Genomic DNA, 19,362 nt, shown 5'->3' on the forward strand with positions numbered 1-19,362 from the left:
ACTGATCTTGTGGGGTCATCGGCAAACAACTGGTCATCTGATATATCTTTTATTTTTATATTGGGGTCATGAAAGATGACACAGGCCCACACCGTACAGGTGTAATCACTGGCCATCACCATCCCCCAGGTGTTAGATATCTCCACAGCTTCCAGCTCCATTAAGAGATCTTTACCTGACACTTCAGAATTCAGCTTTTCTGACCAGGGGCTCTGGCGGCGGAACAGAAAGTTCCTTGGCAATTCAACTAGCTTTCCTTTTAGTGCTGCTGTTTCTGCTATGATAGTACACACTGCTCTAGTAAAGGCTGGGATGTCTATAGGCCTAGCTCTGGTTCGGTCACCGTCTGGGTGGTGAGTGACCATTGTCATGATACGTTTGCGAGACATTCCTGGCGTTGAGCAAACCATTGTCCCATCCTCCTCGAAGTGGAGGACATGTTTAGTTTTGCCATAAGATCACGTCCTAACAAGTTTTCTGGGGCCGTGGGGGAGGATAAGAGACTGCTGTTAACGTACTTCCCCCCCCCCCCCATCTCCATATCCACAGGTTTGGTGAATGGAACCCTCATCACTTCCCCGGAGAACCCCTGTGTGTCCATTGATGAATTTGACAGCGGGAGTCCTCTCTCACGGATACAGGACCTAGTGGCCCCAGAATCAATGAGAAAGCTGTATTCCCTGTCATTTATGGCTACCGTCACAGTGGGTTCCTCGTCTGGCCTGTGAGTTATCGATAGTACTGGACACATGAGACTACTTCGTGGGCACCTTCATTGAGCATATCCTCCCACATAATTTTTCTGAAAGGGGTTTCCTCCTCTGGCCGTTACCCCACCTTGTAAGGTCTGGTGTTGTACAGTGGGCTGCATTGCCTGTTGCTGCCCATACTGCATTTGGGGCACGTGTTGTTGCACCTGTTGGGGCTGGAACGGTTGTTGAGGCTGCATTTGGGGCTGTGGAAGATATATCACTTGGGGGCTCATGGCAGGCTGTGCCACAGTGCGACCAGGTGGTACCATTTGTTGGCCATATATTACCCCTGCCTGTTCGTTGTTCTTTTTGATCCTACATTCTCTAATGAAATGTCCTGGCATGTTACAGTAGTGGCATGTTTGCCCACCCCTGAATGTGTTTTGCCTATTTGCCCCAAACCTTCCTCGCCCTCCTTGCCCATTCCTGCTCTTAAATCTGAGGGCATATTGTTGGGGTTGTGAAGTGGTGTTTACAGGTGTCACGCCCAAAGATACTGCGGCCATATGGGTAGCCGCAGTGGCAGTTCCTCCCTCTGTCCTCTTTGCTAGTTTCTGTTGCACTAATTTAGCTGCTGCGGTCTCAATTTTATCTTTCTCACTCTTTTCCTTGTCTTGTCTCCTTTTACAATAATGTATTATGTGAGCCTGTATCTCAGTCCATGGTTTAGCTTCTAAGGCTACTATTTTGTCAAGTTTGTCCTGCACTTCAGCCGGTAATCCCTTCTTCACTATGTTATAAAATAGTATTGCATTTTGTCCAGTCACATTCCATCTCTCTCCTACCTCCTGTGTCCCTTTCTCTTTCATTCTGCTTAGGAATTGTGCTGGGTCTTCATCTGGCTGCATTGTCTGTGCCATGAGAGATCCAATGACTGGCCTATCTGGGTACATTCGTCTTAGTTGTGTCCAAACAACACCCCTTACTTTGTTGAAGTGTGCCCCATCACATTTTGAATTAGTCAACGTCACGTCCTTTACTCCTGCTTTTATGAACAGTGTATCTGTTTCATCTCCTATAAGGGAGCTTAATAAACTTTTGATGTCGCCTATTGCAAGGGGTATCCCTGCTGTGTGTTTTTCAAAAGCAGCTATCCACTTCCTGGCCCCTTCAGCAAGCGGTGGCAGCTGTTTTTTTAAAGATTTTCTTTATCTATCTGGGGCCATGGTATGTATTGGGGCGACCCTGAACCTTTAAATATTAAGGGCAGTTGTGACAGGACCGTGTCCCTATGTCCAGTAGGGTGACGTGAGTCATACTGTCTGGCATATCTTTGCCATATTCTCAGGCTGTCCTTCATATAAGGATAATCCCACTCAGGATCCCATATGCCGTGATGGATGCACATCTCCACGTTTACCATGTCTCGTGGCTCAAAAGAACCATTTCGTGGCCATGGTGTCATTTGTGGTGCTAGTCCCTCTGTCCAACCTGCTAGATTGTCAGTAAAAGGGACAACATTGTACCAACTCTGTTCTTGTTGGGCCACTATTTCATTGGGAGTCCGGTCACTGCCTGAGCGCACAGGAAGTAGGCGTGCTGTGTCTTTTCTCAATGTCATTCTTCCCGTCATGTTAAATGTCCCCTGCATCTCATAAGGGCGTGCATGCGTTCCATCAAATCCCAATCTGTTTAACTCTCTCTGTCTCCTCTGTAAGGCCTCAGCACCCCTGTTGGTATCTCCCCCCTCACAGGCAAATTGTGACTGTTCTTTATTATAGTCGTTAATGATGGACATTCTTTTAACATGCTCTGTAACATCATCTAATGCCCCATCTGATCCTACGTAAGATCTGTCTGACCTCATGTCTTCTACACCTAAGTGGTTATGTGCACGGAGGAAGTCCTCCGAGCTTTGGTGTTCCATCATTGTGACCTGTCTAGTGTCCTCCGCTGCCACAAGGGCACCTCCTCTTTTTCCCAGGTTATTCTTGTGTCCATCTGTCCATCTTCCCTTATCTTAACCCACATGTTATCGCCACCTTCCTCTATCTGCCTACAGCGTTCTGCAGGAGGTATTTTTGGTGTAAAGGCTAACTTTCCTGCCCTCTTCTCATTCTGGGGGCTTGAATTCCTTGGACCGTTTTCCTAGTAACACCTCCTCTCTGTGTGTCCTTTGAATCTGATTTTGGGTGCTGACCTTCACTTTTATCTTTCTCGGTAAGTGCAATTTTATCTTCTAACTGAAATGTAAAGGTAGCATCCACTGTTTCTACATATTTATTGTTGTCTCCCCCTGACATCTCCCGAGGTGTGCTAGCCATTCTTGGGCGTGGCGTTAGCCGGACATAATCACTGTGTTTGGAAGATGATTCTGATGGTGGACTACACTCAGGATCTGAATATCCTACAGCAGGCTGATCTGTTGAGGTGGGAGGTGTGTTTGATGTATTAGCCTGTATTGTATTCATGCCCTGAACCTTTGCAATGTTTAAACTTGCTTGTGCCTCCCTGTATGGGGATGGAGGAGCTGAAGGAGAGAACTGGGGCCTTATCTCAGTCTCCTTCTCGTGTGTTTCACAAAATACCTTCCACTGATCTAAGATGGTCTTCCTTTTTTCTAATTTCTTCCCATTATATTTGCTTTGTAAAACGGTGGCTATATGATCTAACGTTATGGTTTCAAATGAGCCCTATTCAGGCCATGCATGTTCAAGTTTTGATGTTGCCTTATGCCACTCCTTACAATATTTCTCTATTTTGTCCTTGTCACCAGGGAACACCTTAACCATGTGTTCTAAAGGGGTCCCCATTATTTATGCGGTGCACCTGACCCCTGTTTAGTCTTATATTTGGGCCTAACTTGTCCCTGTTATAAGTGTTCACTCTTCCTAATGATATTGCTTATTTTCAGTTTCTATTAAACTTTCCACCTGATACCCTTATCTACCTAATGGGGTATTATGGTAGATTTAAATCAGGCTATTCTCCTTGCTACTCATATAGATAATGAGTTAATGTCTTGGGGGACCTTCTGGGGGGTGTCTCACAGTGGGGTGAACCAATGCAATAGGTTTTGTAGAATTCAAAACCAATTCCAATATCTTAAGTGTGGAAAGGTCCTGTTCAGAATCACCTGCAAGAAAATTAAGGACGTTCCTATCAAGTCTATCTGTTATTTCTTCTAAGGTATGTGTACCTTGAAAATAGCTGTTTAGGTCCTCATCTATACTATTTGATAATTCTTCTAGGCTCCAATCTGGAGGCTCTAAGGTTTGACTATAGGGATAATAATTGATAGCATCAGTATTTGTTGTGGAGTTCATGAGGTTACTGTACACTACTCTTAATCACTGTAATGTGGAGGACAATGTCTTTGTGTTTACTTCTTTGGGACTGATCTTTTTAGTTATCTGACAGGCGTTTTACTGTCACATTGATGTATGTTGTTAGGAGACCTAGTGGTGATGTATAATCAATACCTAGGCGCTCACAAACCTCTGACATTAAAGTGTTATCTGACGGTATTGGGATTGCTGGCCAACCAGGTTCAGTACCGTTAGAAAGGGCCACAGGGAGACCGTTCTAAAAATGGATTAATTTGGGAATCGGTTGTGGTTGGGTACCTGTGCGCCCTTGAGACATTTGTCTAGATGAAAAATCCTTTTCCTAAAACTCTAAAGTATTTCACACAGTTTAGAAATCCTAAGTATAAACAGCACAAAACTACAAAATGACATTAATGTATGTCCTTACTTCTATTCACATCTGCATAGGCATATTAATGTACTCTAAAACTTCATACTAGGGCAAAACTACTACTAAACTAGGGCAACAATTACTACTACTACTGCTGCTGCTGCAGCTGGTCGCTTCTAATGAACTCACAAGGAGGATATACTTCACTGCCTATAACTACAAACTGTGACTTTCAGACTTAAAGTCTGAGATGACTTGAATTGTTCTGCTCTTACTCAGAATAAAGTTCCAATGAACACCAGGTTTTCACCTGTTTCTTTGCCACAATGTCAGAACATACGCTGGCTGTCCAGCTTCAAGTCCTACTCTTTCCTGACCACTTCTGGCCCTCTTAGCCAGGTCCCCTAGTACCTTCCGGACTTACCACCGGAGCTCTAGTCCTTGTTATTGTGTCAGTGCACAATCATGCATGCATTTCCCCACATATAAACATTAATAAAAAATAATAATACCATAAGACACATTATACTGTCAACATGCTACCTGTAAGGTATAAGGGACGACATTCGCACTGTTCTCACCTGTGAAGCATGCCAACTCCCAAGCCCCACCTGTCCCAGAGAAATGGGAAGACTTTTCTAACCGGCGTCTTCTTACCTTCTTTTAGTTGCGCAAAACCATTTCCATAAGGACAGGCGGTGCCCAGGGTGTGGCAGGAGGCAAGAAGAAGTGGATGTCCTGGCTCAGCTCGCCACGATGTTGAAGGGAAAAGATCTCTGTAAGAATAACACAGGAGCAGGTTGACAATACAACATGGTTTAATGCATTAATCAGCTGGGGAGATCAGCCAGGCTCAGCTGAGACTGGACTCTGATGTCCAACGAACAGTTCAAAAGCAGTGGCTTATATACTCTAAAACCACAAGAGAAAAAAGTTACAAGCATAGAATTTACGTCACAAATGAGTAGATTAAAATCAGCAGTTACAAGAATTTCCTGAAAACAAAACACATATAGATATGGGCCACATAGCCCTCGCATCTCATATTGGCGGAAACCTCCTCGGTGGTTTTCCTGTTCTCATAGTTATTAGCAACATTTTACACACATCTGTTTTCCTGTGAAGCAAGTGGTTATATTTTTGCCTAATGCTTTTCATCCATCATCTGTGGTTTCATCCATCATGCCTAGCATCGTGTAAGTGTGACATGTGGTTTTCAACTGAAGCGACTTATGAGCAGTGGCAAAACTTGCACCTGGGCCAGTCCATCCTGTGTGCGTGATTAATCTATGTGTGCATGTAATAGGAACATGGTTGCAAAAGACATGATTGACACCTTCCAGCTCGTCCTCTAGCAGATGGGCTTGTGGTTTGTGGTTTTTGTAGTTCCAACATTTAAAACGCTTCTGGTTTCCCGAGTCTGGAAGAAGATATGATCTACGCTTCATGCAGTGGCTTATCTTTGTGACTGTAGGCCATTTCCTGACCTTTCAACAAACTGTGTGACCTAATAAGTTCAGCTACACTCATTGTCCCTGTAACATGCATTTTCTGACCAAATTCTCGTGCAGAGGCCTGGGCCTGTATTTCTACTGAGGCCTAAAGCTGCTTTTAACTTGGAACTTCTGCATAGAAGTTGCAGGCCTTAACTCTGTGTGTGTTTGCACAAAATGTATCCTATTTTTCCCTATATCACTACCTAGAACCCTCTGCCCAGCTACCCCAACCTGCTCCTCACCAACAACTTGGAATTACCCTGAAACAGATGAGCTGTGTGTTATTTAGGGAGTCTGGGGTAGTGGTGGAGATGTAGACAGCAACAAGCATTTGCAATGCAATAGGTCTCGCATGTCCGCGTGTTTGAGCTATTGGCATTGTAAATGGCAATGCCTTTTATTTATGTGTTGGTTTTTAAAACGTAAATAAAAGGCATTGTCATTTACAATGCCAATAGGTTATACTCTCGTTCTTAGTAAGTTCTTGTTACTTGGAACATGTTTATAAGAGTGTCACAGCGCACTGATATGGCGTCGATGACTTCAGCAAAGCATTACTGAAAGTATGAGCTATTGCCGTTCCATTAATATTAGCAACGCCAATAGCTCAAACTTTCACTAATGTGAGACCTATTGCATTGCAAATGCTTGTTATGCCATCTGCTGGTACAGGCCTTGACAGGTAGTGATCCACACCTAGATTGCAGGAATAGTTTCCTTGCCAGTGGGGGACAATTTCATCTATAATATGTTAATACAGCACACAGGGTTTAAATAAAGTGAAGGCTAATGATAGTGATTTCTTGCAGTGCAACACATATTCTACAGAGACACACTCCCAGAATGCCGCTTTTATGCTAGCTCTAGAAGTCATACATCATTTCTCAGGGAAACATCAGTACATATCAAAACCCAGTTTCTGAAGTAGAGCCTTGACTGCGAAGAGCCATGGTATTTTATTAGCACAGTACGGAGTCATGAGGTCTCTAAGGCCCACCCAGTAGGATTCTAAGGCAGTACTGGACCAAAGCCAGTGCCAAAAGGTAAGGAGTCTAGATCCGATCTTATGGGCAATCCTTCGTTGGGCCAGATTTAAATAGAGAGGGGTCAAAGGGCTACTCACTGGAAGATTTAATAGGGATCTCAAGAACCTGTGCTCCAATGAAAAAAGACTTTACGTTTTCGTACAACCCCTTAGATCAACTCCATACATCACTGACCCCAGAACCTTGATATTATAGATCTCAAGGGCTGGGGTCACTTTTCTGGAAATGGTCATCCTATGGATTTTTGTTATACTTGCTGTATGCTGAATCAGGGACAACTGCACCTTTTCCATGTGCGGTGCCCATAACAGGTTAGTTGTGAGTCTTATGCTTAATCAACTTCAGCCGCCACATCTATTGGGGTGTCACCCACCAGCAACTGTCTCTTGCAACATGTCACCTTCTGTTTAAAAAAGACCATACATTTGTTCTCGGAGCTATTTACCTTCAGACCCCGCTCTTCACAAAACAGCTGAAAGGTGTTCAAAAGCTGTCGCAACCCCTAGTATGACTTGGAATCAGCAGGGTATCGTCTACGAAAATTAGGGAAGAGGCTCTACTTCCCCCTATTTTTGCCTGTATCACAGCCATCCCAGTTCACAAACTCAATCACAGCATTGATATATAAGGAGAACAGGCAGGGCAGGACTGGGAATCGAAACCGGCTCTGGCAAACTGCTCGACCAGCCCCCCTGGACGGAGGGTGGGGGTGCGGCTGAGCTGTTTGTCAGGGCTGGTTTCGGACGATTTTGTGATAGGGGCCAGATATTGCCGGCCCCGGTGAAAAAACGGACCTTCAGGGGCCCAAAACTGGTCCCAACCATGGTCCCCACTATGGGGAAATGCCCGGTGCCCGCTACGGCCCGACCCTGGGAACAGGGTAGGAGCAAAAACACACCCCGGTCAATGTGGAGGGGATCTGTTAGTGCCCCATCCTCCCTCAACATGTAACCTCACAAAAAATGTTTAATGGGGTGGGGGGGCATACCCATTTCTTGAAGCACCCTTTACAGCTTGACTCTAGCAACCAGATCAAAGGCATATTGATGATCAACAAATGCAACATAAAGTTTCCCCTTGTTGATTATCACCTCCTTCCAGTCAATGCAGATAATGCGGAATGTTAGAATCCCAGGATCCCTGGTTAGCTGAGGTAAGTACCATAGTCCAAACAGGGACCCATGAGCCCCAACGTTAGGGAAAGACAGGTCGCCTCTAGAGATAGCCCCCGCTCCACCCCCTTGGTAGCTTGACACGAGCAGACGGGCTTATCTTCAAGGCCAATGTTTAAAGTATTTGCAATTACGCTCACAGCAATCCAACGATGACACCACAAATAAACTCCACACGAGTTTCATAGAAAAACGAGTTTATGTTTATAAAAAGATATACGATGCAACCACACAATATTAAACCAACATATGCATCGGGTGTAGGAGAGTAGGATCTGCCTCTTATGGTTACCCCCACTTTTTGCTGGTGTTTCACTGTTTTTGACTTTAGTCTGGCTGGGGCTCTGCTATTCAAGACCCCAGCCTAGCTGCTTCCTCTCTAAATTGATTCCATGCACTTTAGGTACACTCCAGATTGGATTCTGGGGTACCCTTGTGAGTCCCTAGTATATGGTATACTATGTACCCAGGGCATAGGTACCCCAGAAGCCTACCAGGGGCTGAAGCATTTATTGTGCCACCCCTGGAAATCCCTACAAAATGACATCACAGGTCTGCTACTGCAGCCTGGGTAAGGTGGTGCATGCACCCCTTACTGAGGTATAGGTTCACTATACCTCACCTATCACTGCACATAGAAAACTATTAGTCACCCCTATTGCAGGCCTTATCAATCCTGAAGGCAGGTTGCTTGGTTATATGTGAGAGGGTGCCCAGGCATGAGCTGAGCCCCTCTGCAGCCCTCGTAATCTCCTCTCCGGGGTTGTCAGTAGTGCAGCCTGACCATATACTCTTAAGTGCATTATAACTAAAACGGTTAATGCTAACTTTGGAATGGCTGTGCGGAAACATGTTGTGTTTGGTGTCAAACACCTTTGAATCATACCCCCACACCAATTCCTGATGTGGGAATATGATCCCACCCTTCTAGAGGGAGAGACATGACAGCACCGAAATACCCGGTACCAACTTAACTGAGCCCTAGCATCACAAAATGGATGCTGCAGCCACAGACACGGGTCTGGCCTCCTGCTGCTGACCGAAACTCCATCAGGAGAGGCCTGGACAATAGGTTTCCTGTCACAGGGAGGTATAACCACCTTCCAGACAGGCTGTGTTTTGGGGCAGGGTGGGAGCACTCTCAGAGTGCTTTGAAGTCCTGCACTGGGGGCACATTTGGTGTCCCTGTGCATAGTCCAGCTCAAACCGGTTCAGGGGCTTCCAGCCCATGCTCTGGCACGAAACTGGACAGAGGAAATTGGTGTAGCCACCCCTCTTTCCAAACCCTCCCATAGGTGGGTCCCTAGGGTTAGTCCAACCCCTTTCTTAGGTATAAGTAAGGAACCCCTGGCAACAGGAATTTAGATATCCCTGGATGAAACTCTGTAGCTGAATCCTGGAACTTTGACGCTCTACTCAAGACTAGAGGATTGAAGAAATCTCCCTTGGCAGGCACCAGCGAAGCATTTTGCCGGTCTGCATCTCTGAAGCTCCCGCCGGACTCCGAAGTATTTGCAGCCCACGAAGAGGATTTCCAGACTTCTCAGAGGCCGACCCGAGTCCCCAGGAAAGCGGAGACCCGCAGCCCTCGTGAGTAACGTGGAACCGGATCTCCTGGTCACTGTGCACATTTACAAGTGCATTGACTTCCCGATGTCTCTCGAAGTCGTGCTTTGGGATACTTGTAGCCCACGCCCCGAGCACCATCTGCACTGAAGATTGTGGGCCTACACTCCATGAGTGTTCCGTGAGCCCGCTTCTTGCATTTCAGCTTGAGGCTCCTTTGCGATCCCTGGTCCGTCGACTGGTGGGTAACTGTGAAGGCAACTTTGATTTTCCTTGGGCTTCCCTGGTTGCTCCAGACTTGCCCTGACTCTCTACTATGTGGTGAGTCCCTCAGACCTTGCTGGTCTGCATCAAAGCATCTTTCTTCTTTCTGCGTGGGTTGCTGTTGCCAAGGCTTGTTGTGTCCAATCCGGCCACCGATGCTGCAGCACTCGACATCCTTTGTGGGACGGCTCGAATCCAGCTCCTGGTTGTCCTCAACACCTCCTGGTGCTCGTGGCTGAAGAGTCAAGCTTCACCTTCTTCACCTGAAATCACCCGACTTCGGTGGGCATTCGCCTATCGTGCCCCTGGTCACTGGCCAGTGACCCAGACTCTGTTCCCTCTGCGTTCAGGTTCTTCTCGACTTTGATCCAGGCTTGGATCTCTTCGGACACTTCGCATCTTCCCAGCAGCAGCACTTCTTCGCTGGCTCCCATTGAAAACGACGACACGACCTGACACCATTTGACACCTATGCACCCGGCTTCCCTGGGTGAGGTAACACGAGTAACTCCGGTGCTCCCATGGGTGTTGACCCTAGAACTTCCTAAGTCCAAAACGGTTTGGTCCTAGCTCATCTCTAAGTGTCCCTAATCTTTAAAAATCTAACCGCGACTTTCCCCAAAGAAGCTAACGGGAGCTCGCGGCTGTGTTCTCACACTGCACACGACCCCCACGGGTCCCCTGTGTCTCTACCTTGGGTGGTTCCTTGGGGTCCCAGCGATTCTACAGGATCTAGGCCTTGTGTTTAGTTAAGTCGTGGTTCTTATACCACTATTTTAGTAAATGGTTTGGCTCGCCCCCAAGGCCTAATGTGTATTTGTGCTATTTTACTGTAATATTTGAAGTGTAACTTATGTGTTTGGACCTCTAGCCTCATAAAGAGACTAGTAGGGTGTGTTTAGAAATAAATACATATATTTTATATATATATACCTGGTGTGGTTGCCTTTCATTTAGCCATTCAAGAGATTATAGACTGGTAAAACAAGCTGCTTTACATTCCTTCAAGATTTAGCCTGAAGGCTGCTCTCCATAGCTACCACTAGGATAGCTTTCAATAAAGGTTGTCTTTAACCCATCATCAACAAGGGGTTGTTTGGACTGGTGCAAGGTGCCCACTATAACTAGTGGACAGCATATACCAGGCCAACTTCTCACATCGGGGTAATGCTCCCCCTGGCTTATTATTATTGAGCTACACTAAACAATCCTATGTAATCCTAATGTCGTATTATGTAGTTCGTTATGCAACAATCAGGTACTTCACAACATAAGAATAATGCAGATCGTAAAATGGCTATCTGGCGATTTGTACTGTCACTGTAATGCAGTGCGTAATGCAACAACGTTGTAAACTGTTATACCCCCGTAATGCAATGCGTATGGTCCACTTCAGATACTCTGTTAGGAAAAAGTAATGCAACGTGTAATATAGTTATCAGGCAGTTTGTTATGCGAAACTAATGCAATGCGGAACACATATATCAGGCAGTTCGGTATGCAACACTAATGCAATGTGTAATACGACTATCCTGCAGTTTGTGATGCAGGACTAAGACAAGACGTAACACACCTATCAGGCAGTTCGTTATGCAAACCTAGTGCAATGCGTAACACATCTATCAGGCAGTTCGTTATGCAAAACTAATGCAATGGGCAATATGACAAACAGGCAGTCCGCTGTGCAGAAATAAGGCAATGCGTCATACAATCAACAAATACACCGTTATGCAGAAATAACGAAATACGTAATTTACTCCAGCACCGTTCACGGTGCCTCCGGCGGTCTCTCCGCCACTCGTGCTGGTTTGCGGTTAGTCTACGGCCACAGTTGCCCCCCCACACAGGTAAGATAGAACACAGTAAATGCAGCTTCGCACTCTGGCACCGGTGCTGCCACTCCCTTGGCACACGGGCCGCAATCCGAGCCGAAGCAGAGTCTCGCGCTGCAGGACGGAGAAAGAGGCAGAGAGCGTCTCCCTCCAAGCCCGTGCCCCGCCCAAGGAGCTGACACAGGTTACCTGGGGTGCGCAAACCCACTTTCCTCTCTTCATCCAGCGACTTGGGCCTCCGATGCAATCTTTCAGAATTTTCGAGCAATGGGAAGATCCCAGGCTACACACTCCACCCGCACTCAGAGTCAATGAGACTCACGGAAACTCCGGGTACACAATAACCAGACAACTCCTCACAAGGGTCTCAGGCTGCACACGACCCACGCACGCAGCGTCGCTGAGACAAACTTGATCTTCTGGTGCCCACGATCACAGGGCACAACTTACGCAGGTCTCAGGCAGTAGAAAGCACACGCACACAGCATCACTGAGACACACTTGCTCTTCTGGTGTGCACAATCACGGGCCAATCCACGCAAAAGTCTCAGGCTGCACCAAACACACGCACACCGCGTCGCTAAGTCTCGGTTGGAACTCCAGGTGCCCAAGATCACAGGGCACAACTTCCGAAGGTCTCAGGCTAGACAGAGCACACACACACAGCGTCTCAGAGAGTCTTCTCCGGAAACGTTTGTGTTCCTGTGTTTCCAAAGAGGGAGCCAGCTCACCTCTGGCCCTTGGGAGATAGTTTCTTCAGAACATAGCATACAGCAAAATCCTTCAAGCAGAGGGACACAGCACACCGCAAATTCCCTTTAGCCTTTCCTTGGTTGAAACAGCAAACTGCAGGCCAGCCCCCGATCACACAGCAAGAGCAGTCCTATCCATCAGTCTCATCAGTTGTTTCTTCCTTGGCAAAGGTCCTCTTGACCACGAAGTAGCTCCAGTCTTGTTCACACTTGATCAAGCCATTCTCCAAGGTTCTTGGGCTTCAGCTCACATAGTTATACCCCTCAATGGCTTTGAAGTCTTTGTGTTACAGGGGGCATTGACCCCTGTTCAAACCAGTTCTGGGTGCCTCCCTACCAGTGACACCTTCTTCCTTTGGTTAGTGGAGGTCTGAATTCTCAATCACTCAGCAGGAGATGGGACAATTGTTTTATAGCACCAGCCCAGGCCTCTTCACCTCTAGGGCTACTCCTCCCCCTACACTCCAGATGCAGGTCAGCCTGTGCTGTCTCACCTCCTCCCCTGGGAAAAGACATTCCCCAGATCCCATAGCTTTCAAATCCAGCCAGTCAATTCACAACCATGCAGAGACAATCAGAAATGTTTAAGGCACAAAAACCCAGCCACTTCTGAAAGAGTGGCTTAGAAACACATAATGCAAAAACCATCTTCATAAAAAGATGTGATATTGCAGGGTGAGTTCAGGCATACTAAACTTCACCTTTCCATCTTAAGCCTTTGGGAAGATAGGTTGGGAAACATATTACACAGCCTTCCCATTCTATTCTAATGGGCAGGATGGCCTTTCAGCAGTGAAAACGAAATGGAGATTATTTCACTGCCAGGACATGGTACACACCATGGTATATGTCCCACCTTTCACATGCACTGCACCCTGTCCTGGGGGTACCCTAGACCTACCATAGGGGTGCCTGATGTGTATGGAGAGGGAAGGGCAGGGTCTGGTAAGTGCGTAGACTTAGCAGAACAACATGGCAGTTTAAACTGCGAGCAGGCCCTGCAATGGTAGGCCTGAGTTCCCTTTTCAAGCCTCCTTGCGTGGGTGGCACAATAAGTGCTGCAGGCCCACCAGTAGCATTTGCATTACTAGCCCTGGCACACATAGTGCACTTTACTTGGGACTTCACTAGTAATACAACCTAGCAATAATGGATAACCAATTACCATTACATTGTACACAGGGAGCACTTGCACTTTGATACTGTTTTAGCAGTGCCAAAGTGTCCAAAGCATCTAAGTTGGCCATATATGTCAGAAAAAATGTCTAGAGGAAACGCAAAATGTTTAGGGTATTTTAGCCAAAAAGGGCCAAGTCCCACCCAACCCCCTCCCAGCCAAAAGCTAGGGTAGACCAATCAACTGCCTTGATGCACTGTTAGGGCGATAGAACACGGACGCAGGCCCACTACCACAGGGACAGCCTACGGTTCTATGCCTTTCTAAACCCAGGGGATTCTCTTGGTCACTACTCCCTGGGACAACTATGCCTCTCCATGGGTGCCTCCAATCAGTTGGGGCCTCTCTAGGGGTGCTGATACCTTGCCAACCCCCTCCTAGGGCGGTATCCATGGAAGACCCATCAGCCAGGACACTGTTCCCAGTTATCCTGTCCTCCAGGTTAAATGTGGCTGTACCCTGGTCACTCCTAGGGGGCCCAGCTCTACCGGCTGGACACAGTCCCACAGGTTTTTCCACTGAGGGACACCTCCCTCCCTTAACCTTTCATTTAGATTTCTGTGCCTGCCATTAAGGAATGGCACCCACAAACAGGATGGGGGAGCTCTTGTGACAGACGCTCCACGCCCTCCTGACTCTAGGTGTTCATCCTCGCACAGCTGGCAAGTAGGCCCTAGCCACCCACCGGAGGCTCCTGTAAGGGAGCCTCCAGTCTCTGGGTTGGGGTGGTAAACCCCTGGGGACGCAGCTCACACTCCCTCCCTCTCCTTTGAGACAGGGCGCTAGCCTGCATGCCCCTCCCACTACTCTGGGATCTACCGGTTCTACTTTGCCTCTCTTCCCTCTCTAGGGCCTTTTCAGGCCCTTGAACCCAGGACCAGGGGTCCGGCTCTTGTGCCAGCTCCTGGGAATCAAAGAACTCGCACCCTAACACGGGTTGGTGCAATCCTGAAAAATGATTACTGAGCCTAGGCTCCCTAGGGGTAAGGTTGAGCATCCCCATCAAATCATTTGCCATGCTCACCAACACCCAATCATCAAGTGCACGCTTGTACTCATCCACACTTGGCACTGGCTGTACATCTGCCACCATGTGAACTGGACTCGGCCTGTTTAACGTTAACATCCAGTTCCCTCATGCTTGACTCATGAGCCAAGAGAATCTTTTTCTCTTCCAAGGCGGGAGCATTGCTGCTCTCCTCTGCTCGCCTTTCACTTCCAGTGAGCAGCTTCTTCTCCTCTGCTTGAGTTTTAAGTTTTAACACCTCCAACTCATGCTCTTTGACCCTTTGGTTTTCCTCCAACTCCTCTTTTGAAACACTCCTCCCAGAATAGCTACTACCAGCCCCTGAAGCTGGTCCCTCCACTGGCAAATCCTGTGGACCAAATCCATTCACTGGGTCATCCTCCTCCACCTCAACATCACCCGCCTCCTGAGTCCATTTGGCTTCCCACCAGGCCCTCAAGGCCACTTGCAGTTCCTCCTTCTTGGCGCTACTTTTCATGGGACATCCCAAAGCCTTGCAGAATTGCCTCAATTGATCAACCTTGTAGGTAAGCAATGCCTCAATGTTGAACTCTAATTCTGCAGCCTCGCTAGCTCCTTGACTCGTCTGAACCATGATGTGTGGCTTAAAGGTTTGCTCAAAAATAAAACCAACAAATCAAAAACACAATACGTGGTTGCGCAGTGGTCTACTAAATTTGTCAGGCATTTGCATAGTCGAGGCGGGAAAGAATAAGGGCACGAACAACAGTTTCCTTAGCTGACTGTGGCAGCAGCGGTAGGAACCTTCTCAGGGACTTGAGAATGCCGAAGCACATTCCATCCAGTTTCTTAATCTGGTGGGTAAACCGTAAATCCTCTTCAAACCAAACCCCCAAATTTTTGGCTGGAACACCCTCAAAATTCGGACGAGGAAAGTCAGGAGGCCACAGAGATTCTCTGAAGGTAGATGGAAATTGACCATACAAGAGGACCTCGGACTTGTCCTCGTTACATTTCAATTGGGCGGAGGCCAACCACCGAAAGACCGCGGATAAGCAGTTTTGAGCAGTCTCAGTTGCCAAATCAGAGTCCTTCCATGTGAAAAGAAGTTGAGTTTCATCCGCATATGCAATTATTTTTGCACCAACTCCTCTGCCAAAATGATCAGGGGAGTTAGGTAGATATTAAAATGCAGAGGACTCAAAGTAGAGCCCTGCGGGACACCAGTAGACATCTTCTTGGCAGTGGAGGAGAAAGGAGGCAACCATACCTGCTGGGGCCGATCATAGAGGAAAGATTTCATCCAATCCCAAGCAGTACCAACAATACTGATATTAGATAGGCGGATAAGATGCAGTTGGTGGGGAACCGTATCGAAGGCGGCAGAGAGATCAAGTAGAACCAAGGCTGCTCTGCCGCCCGCGTCGAGGAACTCCCGAATTGCTTCGGCCATTTCCACCAAAGCGGTCTCGGTACTGTAGGATGCCCTAAACCCAGACTGCGCTGGGTGAAGAAGACCAGATGTTTCCACATAAGCCTCCAGCTGCCGAAAAACCACCTTCTCACAAACTTTTGCCATAGCTGGGAGAAGAGAAATGGGACCGTAGCTAGCTAGCTTAGTCGGGTCTAGTGAGGGTTTTTTCAGAAGTGGTAGGAGTTGGGCCTGTTTCCAGCTCCTCGGAACAACAGTTGTCTGGAGAGATAAGTTTATAATTCTATTGGCCTCAAGAGAGACCACCTCAGCAACACCGGCTAACACCCTGGCAGGAACGGGGTCGGATGGAGACCCCGATTTAAGAGATTTTAGGATGGCCAAGGTGTCTGACTCAGCTACGGGTGTGAACTTAGTGAAAAGAAGGGAGGGAGCTATGGGAGCTGAGAATAACGAGTAAGAAGGGTCAGTCAATGGAGGAGGGTCCGATCCAAGACTGTCTTGGATCGTCTGAAATTTTTTCAATAAAAAAAGAGGACAGTTCATCACACCATTCAGATGTGGCTGGGAGAGTAGTTTGTTCAGAGACGGGAGATAAAAAACTTCTAACAATAGAAAAGATATCTTTGCTATTGTTACTGGCTTTAGCAATTCGCGCGGCATAAAAGCTGCTTTTGGCTGCTCCAGTGGCTGCATAATAGTTCCTCTGGGCTTTACGCAGGGTGGTTTTTGCCAAAGGGCAATAGTCCCGATGCCAGTGCCACTCCAATGCCTTGCATGCCAGTTTAAGATCTCTAAGAGAGGCTGAATACCATGGTTTAGATGGAATTATCCTCGGCTGACTAGCAGAGGGGGCTTTCGACACAGCCCTGACGCCAAGGCTAATCCATGAAGAAAAACCGGCAACTGCATCTTCTAGATCATTGTTGGCCGGCAGCCCGGTCAACGAGAGGGTCTCCGAAAGGGCAAGAATATCAATCCTGTGAGTCTGTAAATTGTAAGCAGGAATAGAACTGGGTGAAAATTTCCCTATAGACCAGGAGAAATGCATTAAATAATGGTCGAACCAGGTGACCGGCAAAGGGTCCAATGCTAATAAATCAAAATTGGAACAGACCAAATCGATTAGGTGGCCCCCTTGATGCGTGGGGGGTTTAATCCACTGAGTTAAGTGAGCCAGATCAAACAGATCATTAAGTTCCCTGACACCGGGAGCATCAATACAGTCAAGATGAATATCAAAATCACCGAGAAGGAGGAAATTGGGAAAACGCAAAGCGCGGGGAATGATCACATCATCTAGGGCCTTAAGCAAAGCACCCGGGGTCCAGGCAGGCCATATGCCAGCGTGCCACCTAGAGTGAAATGGGAGGACATTATGATAGAAAAATCGAATGCCTCCCCTTCTACTAGCTCCAACGAGGCTTCCCCAGAAAAGGTCCAAGTGTCTGAATACTACAGCAGTTCCACCCCCTCTCCCTCTTTTCTAATCCAATCTTGCAATTTTAAAACCCAGTGGAATAGACTGTTCAATCGAGGGGGCACAGGATTCGTTAAGCCATGTTTCAGTGATAAATAGCAGGTCTAAAGATTCGTCTGACAAAAGTTTGTGGATGTCAAGAGCGTGTTTCACCAAGGAACGTGAATTAATAAGCCAGAATAGTAGTTGATCGCTCAGGACATAAGGCGGAAATACCCTCCTTCATGCCAAAGCAGAACTTACAAGCAGGGCAGCTCCTAGAGAGATTCTCGGTTAGGAAAAAGTATTGTAACGTGTAATACAGTTATCAGGCAGTTCATTATGCGAAACTAATGCAATGCGGAACACATATATCAGGCAGTTCGGTATGCAACACTAATGCAATGTGTGTAATACGACTATCCGGCAGTTCGTGATGCAGGACTAAGACAAGGCGTAACACACCTTTCAGGCAGTTCGTTATGCAAACCTAGTGCAATGCGTAACACACCTACCAGACAGTTTGTTATGCTAAACTAATGCAATGGGCAATACCACAAACAGGCAGTCCATTTTGCAGAAATAAGGCAATGCATCATACAATCATCAGATACTCCGTTATGCAGAAATAATGCAATACGTAATCTACTCAAGCACCGTTCACGGGGCCTCCGGCGGTCTCTTCGCCACTCGTGCTGGTTTGCGGTTAATCTCCACCACAGTTGCCCCCCCCACACGGGTAAGATAGAACACAGTAAATGCAGCTTCGCACTCCGGCCCCTGTGCTGCCACTCCCTTGGCACACGGGCTGCAATCCGAGCCGAAGCAGAGATTTGCGCTGCAGGGCGGGGAAAGAGGCCCAGAGCGTCTCCCTCCGAGCCCCTGCCCCGCCCCAGGAGCTGAGACACGTTACCTGGGTGGCGCGAACCCTCTCTCCTCTCCCAGCGACTCGGGCCTCCGATGCAATCTCTTTGAATTTCCGGGCAATGGGAAGATCCCAGGCTGCACACTACACCCGCACTCAGAGTCAATGAGACTCATGGGAACCCCGGGTGCACGATAACCAGACAACTCCTCACGAGAGTCTCAGGCTGCACACGACCCACGCACGTAGCGTCGCTGAGACACATTTGATCTTCTGGTGCCCACGATAACAGGGCACAACTTGCGCAGGTCTCAGGTGGTAGAAAGCACACGCACAATGCGTCGCTGAGACACACTTTATCTTCTGGTGCCCACGATCACAGGGCACAACTTGCGCAGGTCTCAGGCGGTAGAAAGCGCACACACACACAACATCGCTGAGACACACTTTATCTTCGGGTGCCCCCGGTCACAGGGCACTTCTGGCGAGGGTCTCAGGCTGCAAACAGCACACACACACAGCATCGCTGAGATACACTTGCTCTTCTGGTGTGCACGATCGCGGGCCAATCCATGCGAACGTCTCAGGCTGCACCAAGCACACGCACACTGCGTCGCTGAGACTTACTTGGCTTCCAGGTGCACATGTTCCCAGGACGATTCTCTCGAAGGACTCAGCCTGCACCAAACACACGCACAGCGTGTCGCTGAGTCTCGGTTGGAACTCCAGGTGCCCAAGATCACAGGGCACAACTTACGAAGGTCTTAGGCTAGACAGAGCACACGCACACAGCGTCTCAGAGACTCTTCTCTGGAAACTTTTGTGTTCCTGTGTTTCTGAACAGGGAGCCAGCTCACCTCGGGCCCTTGGGGATAGTTACTTCAGGACAAAGCACACAGCAAAGTCCTTCAAGCAGGGGGAC

At 47.8% G+C, this 19,362-nt stretch overlaps 1 protein-coding gene and 1 pseudogene across 1 annotated transcript in view; both read right to left on the reverse strand.

Annotated features, from left to right (window-relative positions):
• The window catches only part of LOC146870796 (uncharacterized), a 48,298-nt gene that overhangs the window by 7,102 nt on the left and 21,834 nt on the right, over positions 1-19,362 (reverse strand). The window contains exon 5 of the mRNA XM_085646744.1: positions 5,049-5,167. The gene's annotated coding sequence lies outside the window, so the exon portion shown is untranslated. The remainder of the gene's footprint in view (positions 1-5,048; positions 5,168-19,362) is intronic.
• On the reverse strand, positions 773-16,263 carry LOC146870797 (uncharacterized; annotated as a pseudogene).

Source organism: Triturus cristatus, chromosome 1_1 (genome assembly GCF_964204655.1).
Source record: "Triturus cristatus chromosome 1_1, aTriCri1.1, whole genome shotgun sequence".
Taxonomy (NCBI): Eukaryota; Metazoa; Chordata; class Amphibia; order Caudata; family Salamandridae; genus Triturus; species Triturus cristatus.